The sequence below is a fragment of the Notothenia rossii genome, assembly GCF_949606895.1.
Source record: "Notothenia rossii genome assembly, chromosome: 2".
Lineage (NCBI taxonomy): Eukaryota > Metazoa > Chordata > Actinopteri > Perciformes > Nototheniidae > Notothenia > Notothenia rossii.
Genome location: NC_136904.1, coordinates 78,810,272 through 78,816,307, shown reverse-complemented (window position 1 = coordinate 78,816,307; position 6,036 = coordinate 78,810,272). Strand labels below are relative to the sequence as shown.

At 40.1% G+C, this 6,036-nt stretch overlaps 1 protein-coding gene across 2 annotated transcripts in view; it reads left to right on the top strand.

Annotated features, from left to right (window-relative positions):
- pkp4 (plakophilin 4) overlaps window positions 1-6,036 on the top strand; it is a 76,754-nt gene that overhangs the window by 718 nt on the left and 70,000 nt on the right. The window lies entirely within an intron of this gene.

The following is a 6,036-nucleotide window of genomic DNA, read 5'->3' as shown; positions in this document are numbered from 1 at the left end:
GCCATATTTAATTACCCTAATCTGCATTTTAACAGGGGCGTTCCTTTAAAAAAACACCGTGACTGTAGGTTTCATAGCTTTTGGAATTGTACTAGACTAACCGTAAGGACAAGATTGCCCTGGAAGATAATCACATAAATGGCCAAATTACCGTATTTAATGCATTGGAGTGTATCATCATTCTTTTCGCCTTTTCTGTTAATCACCTAACTCACTCAGAATGTATAACCTATGATGTGGCACATGTCCATTATCTTGTCCCACTTTGGTTTAAAAAGTAGGTCTGATTTAAAAGGCACACTAACTGTCTCACATACAACCATGCATAAGTCTTCAACGCATATGTTGCACCCAGTAGTTGTTTATTTTAACTGTCACTATAATCTTGGTATGAGAAATGTCATTGAAAAGGGGATTAGATCATTTACAATTTGGCACACTTTAATCACAGAGTGAAAACATGGGTTATTCATTGTGTTACGTATCCCCTATTATCACATCAGAGATGCTGGGAGCAGTGCTATATGCCATGCATGTGTGGAAAGGTTATCTGCGTGCATCACTGATATGACTGAGTGAACATAGTGCAAGTTTTTTTCCCCAGCCAACAGTGGAAGTGCATATGGCAAATGAGATCATGAACTCTGTCTCTCACTCGCTCAATCTCACACAGACACCTCGTGATTCACATTACAGCACAAGATTTAGTCTGCTACACAGCTGACATCCATTCAGGGTGGTTTACTGTGGAATTGAAAGAACATTGGATAAAGAGTAAAATTCTCCTTCTGTTTTGTTTTTCATGCATTTTCTACATTCTAGTAGTGACATCTCGTTTTGCACAAGGAGAGAGGTTTTAGCACATTCAGCCAACCGGTCACTTTCATTTGTCGTGTTGCTCATAACTCTAGAATTCTATAATACTTGTTTGTGAAAGCTTATTGATTATGCAGAAAGAAAACACATTATCTGCTCAAACAACAACTTGGTGCTTCAGTAGACAAAAACACAAACAGTTGCTAAAGTCATTTTGAGTTTTGGTGTGATTGTTTGACCCAGTCTTCATGGTGAGTTCTTCTTAATGGGAACTGACAACTGTTGAATAGTTTAGCGCCTTTTGTTGGACCGCCACCCCCTGGTAGTTTTTTTCACTCTCTAATTCTGGGCCTGACATCAAGGCTTAAACCCTCACCCCTATGTTACATGTCAGATTTGCTACAACCAAAGAAGTACACCCCCACTCTCTTAAGACAGGGAAAATATTTCCAGTCTTTGCCTTTTCTGGAAACAAAAATGGTTATTTGCCTTGTGCAAGTGCATGCATGCTACAATTGAAGAAAAGTGCTGTATCAATCTCTTCCCTTAGCCAGTCGGGAGAAGATGCCTTGTGCACAATTACAATTCAAATTCCCCTTAAATGTAGCGATTTTAATGATATAACTGAATCCATAAAAAAAGCAGAATATATATATATATAGCCGTATGCGATGCTCAGACTGTGATGAATGACTGATCATGTTTATGTTTCATTTAAGGTTTGCTGGCTAATTAAAGGATTTGCATAACATTTCAATAGATTTCTGTTTAGAAATGTTTATTTTTGCCATTATGGTGTGGTTCCAGTGTGGGATGGTAATAATAGTTAATACTAGCAAGTTCTCATCAAATCCCACCCCACATACTGCAGCTTCTTTCCTACCAAATTTGCATGGTGTGGTCGGAGAGTTTTCTCCTGCCTCCTATGAGAACAAACCACATGTAGTAGAGTAGGGGAATTTCCATCGTGAAGACGTGAACCCATAAAATCTATCTTTATTCTATCATTCGGGGGAACTAAAATAGCAAGCAGACCAATCATTATCATCATTATAAAACATGTTTTTAATATTTAACGGTCCCATGACATGGCCATTTCTACTGATCATCCACTGTTGAGGTCTACTAGAATAGATTTACATGGTTCAATGTTCCAAAATCACATTGGTTTCTCATACAGCATCTCTGTATAGTATGTGTATTAGGGCTGCACGATTTTAGGAAAAAAATCTAATTGCGATTTTTCTTACAAATATTGCGATTCGATTTGCGATATTTGTTTTTAAGCGACCCAACGGAAGTTTATTGTAAAATGCGGCCATATCTCCGGTTAGGAAGGTCGCATCAACATGCTCCCGTCTCTAGCACCCCCGCACCCCGAGCTACGAGTGAAAGAACTAAACTTACATGAAACTTCCGTTGTGTTGCTTTAAAGTCAAGCTTCAGTTTAAGATTCACCCTGTAATAGATGTAAAACATGTGATGGAGCATTACTAACCTGACTCAGATGGTTTGTTTCACCAAACCATCTAGGAAAGCTCCATTGGAAGCCATTTGGAAAGGGCAGGCACTTTCAAAAATACTTGGCAGGTGATTGGATCAATCTGCCTATCACCTTCTATCATGGGCCACTTCTTATTTGTTAACAATGGCTGGTACATGTGGAGCACAGCACTTCTGATTGGTGTGGATGACTGACACACAAGAATAAAAAAGTTTAAAAAAAATAATAATGTTAAAAAAAATTGCAGGCTTTGATTTGATAATCGCATCATTTCAAATCGCGATTTCGATTTAAAATCGATTAATCGTTCAGCCCTAATGTGTATTCACTCTCTGTCCTAAACGGCTTGTTGAAGCTCCTGCCCCCCCCCTCCCTATGAGCCCACTGTGCTCTGATTGGTCAGCTCGCCCACTCTGTTCTGATGAGTCCACCACCGTTAGAGCGGAACATCAGTGATTATGTGTTACAATGGCGTTTGTTAGCAACCAGAAAATTACACCAGTAATGACAAACAGATGAGAATGCTGCGTGGGGTCTGGGTGCCGTGTCGGCGGGACGTTGCAGGGCTCGCTGCTCCGCCCTTTGAGGCTTGAGGAGCGGACAGTGTGAGCTGTATTACTGGTGTCATTTCCTGGTTGCTGCGTGGGGTCAGCGAGACACCGCAGAACTCAGCCTGAACTCAGCCTGAGCACACAAATACACTCACAGCCAGGCTGTTTGCAACACAGTTTGCCACAAACTCAAAGCCTGAGAAAAGATAAGGCTGAGTGAGTGTGTGTGTGTGAGGAGCTGCTTCACGGATTGGTCCATTTGATCGTCGTAACGTCACTGTGACCAGGACGAAAAAAATGGAAAAAGAAAAATCTCCAATGAAGCGTTCTGGGGCATCATAGACAGGTCTTTTCTGTGTTAGAGTTTTACTCGCTACAGGGTGTACTTTGAGGGTTTGTGACTCTGCAGACCGTTTACATGCATAAAAAGCTACATAACACACAAGGGGACGGGTAATAACCGGAAAAGCATGACATGGGACCTTTAAGATTAAACACAGTATTACTATGGAAGATTCCAAGCTTAATTTTTAATGTCTAAAAAGCTATTTGACTATCATATGTAAAAATAATTTAATTAGAAAAGTATATTTCCTGTATTCAGCGTTGGAATGGCTTGTGTGGATAAGCCTTGACATGTGCGGCTGCTGGCTGATTGTTGATCTAACTAGATATGTAGATAGATTCCTGAAAGAGCCCCAGATTTCATGCTTTGGTTAGAAACCCAGAAAGCTAAAGATAATACAGAACACAAAGCATGTCAGCGCTTTTAGAGATTAGGTGCACAATAGATTTTTGTCCTGTAAAATAGCCTTCCATACACCCGACATGCTGAGTCTGAAAGACTGCCCCTAGTCAGTGTCTGCTATGTGGAAATATCAGCGAAGGGACCCAGCTTTTCCACTGGGGTTCGCTCCACATGCGGCCTTCTACAAGAGTCTTACTGCAAACTCATTGCTTGAACAATCCCATCTATCTAAGACTATGTTGCAGCAGAATTACCTTAACAGGGCACACAATACCTTGTTGAATATTTCAAGGAGCTACTCACATTATCACCCCAGGCGAAAGCTCTCTCTTTACCGATGGTAGAAGGAGGAGTGGTGCAGGAGTTCATACTCAATGAGCAGCACCCCTAAAAACACTAATGTAGCTTTCATGACAACATGTAAAACATACAGCATTATTGTACAAAAGTCAGCCATCTTTCAAACTCAGCTTCTGTTTCAAAAAGAAACACTAGTTGATTTTGCTATGGCGGAAACTAGAGATTATTTGACATTATTGATTTTATGTATTGACTATTTTGGTTTATTTGATTATTTTTGTTCCCCAGCGTTGTTGCTGTACGTCAGGCTTGAATGATTAGTCAAACCCATTTTATGTCAATGCTTATTAGCTTTATTGATTTATTGTTTCCGCACACAAGCTACAAACATGATCTCGGCTGTGCGCTTTTTGTTTTAGACTTTTAAGAAACTGATATAGCTTGTTTGTGGGATCAGCTATCATCCCAGAGTGGTATGTGAGGTAACCCAGTGGCAGTATTTAGTCTGAAGGTGGAGGCATCTCCCCAACGTCAGGTTACATACATTCAAGTGATCACGAGGTCTACGCCTGTTCCCCCAGACTACAACTGAAAACTGAAACAATCTGTTTTACCTGCTTCTATCAAACTCAGCCAAGTGGAAGAACATTCACTTTTAGGATGTTATGACATTTCAAAGTCTGCTTCAAAGTACGATCTTCTCCATAGAAGGGCAGTTGATGACATTGGAAATAAAGTGCAGTTCAAGTACATGACATTTCAAATGGCATTTTATATCCTGAGCTTTGCATTTGATTGTGGAGGTATGAAGGAGATGTGGGCTGTGTCATTTTTCTTTCTTTTTCACAGTAACGATGAAGTGATTACATCAAAGCTGGAAAAGCTGTAGCCTAAAGGCAATGGTGCTCAGATTGATACTTCAAGAAGTATGACGCTGCTCTCAAGTTTTCTTCACTTCTGAACAAAGCTTTGTTAGCAGGTCTACCCCGAGGAAGCAGAGAAATATCACTGCATAGTGCATAGCGCTTGTCTAATGAATGTCTAAAGTGTTGGTGTTTGAAAAGAGCTTTGTAAATTACTGGGATAACCTTTAAGAAAATCGCTAGTGATGTTGACTATTCGCACATTGGCACTATATTCAGGAACATCTCTGTCTTGCACCTTTTTACACATGACATGGCAATGCCAGAATAGATGGGACATCGGACAGTCTAGCTAGCAGAAGGCGTTAACGCAACATTGCATACAACTGCCATATTACTAAACTGAATCGATCCCTGCTCTCATTCACACATGATTCTATACAGGAAATATTTCTGAACATTTCAGGATTAGACTGCATGTGTTAAAGGTGTTTAAAATACTTCAATGCTACCAGATTACAAACCCAGCCAACCAGTTAAAGGGCTCGTTCTCGTCTCATGAAGAACTGTTTTTCTGGCACTCTCCTTTTACATGCACCAGTAACCCTAAACAATGCAGGAGCCCACTTGGGATGGACATTCCCTCCCAGGTGCTCAAACATCATTCAAGTTTTCCAGCTGTAGCCGAAATACTCCTAGAAGTCCTGGGGGAAATTTAAAAAATACTCGTGTACTCGCATATTTTGTGGCTCCATGATGATGAACAGCATATTGTATGTCATACATTGAACATACGAAATGTGCAGAAATATCTCTGTGTGTGACAAATTCTAGACAACAGCACACCAAAAGCATGCGTACCTCTGCACTACTGCAAAGTCATACACGTCCTAGCTGAATCATTAGAGAGTACAACTATAAAGGGGAATTTATTTTCTGATTTGGGACCGGTTGTGATTTATTTTTCCAATCAAATCCTCTTTGATAGATTATCCATATGGTGCCTTGCCATCTAACAGACACTCTACAATCCTTAAAGTCTGCAGTGACATTGCTGTTGGATATATTTACTTAAATGAGTATGTGTATGAGTCCCACAACATTTTGTTATGCATAAAAAAGAGAAAAAGTATATCCTATAATGTTTATTCACCTGACGGAGAAGTCATTGTTTTAAAAGGCCAGTAGGTGCTGGTTGGCTGACCTGACATTTACTTAAATAACCACATTTCTTTCTCTCTTTTTGCATTATGG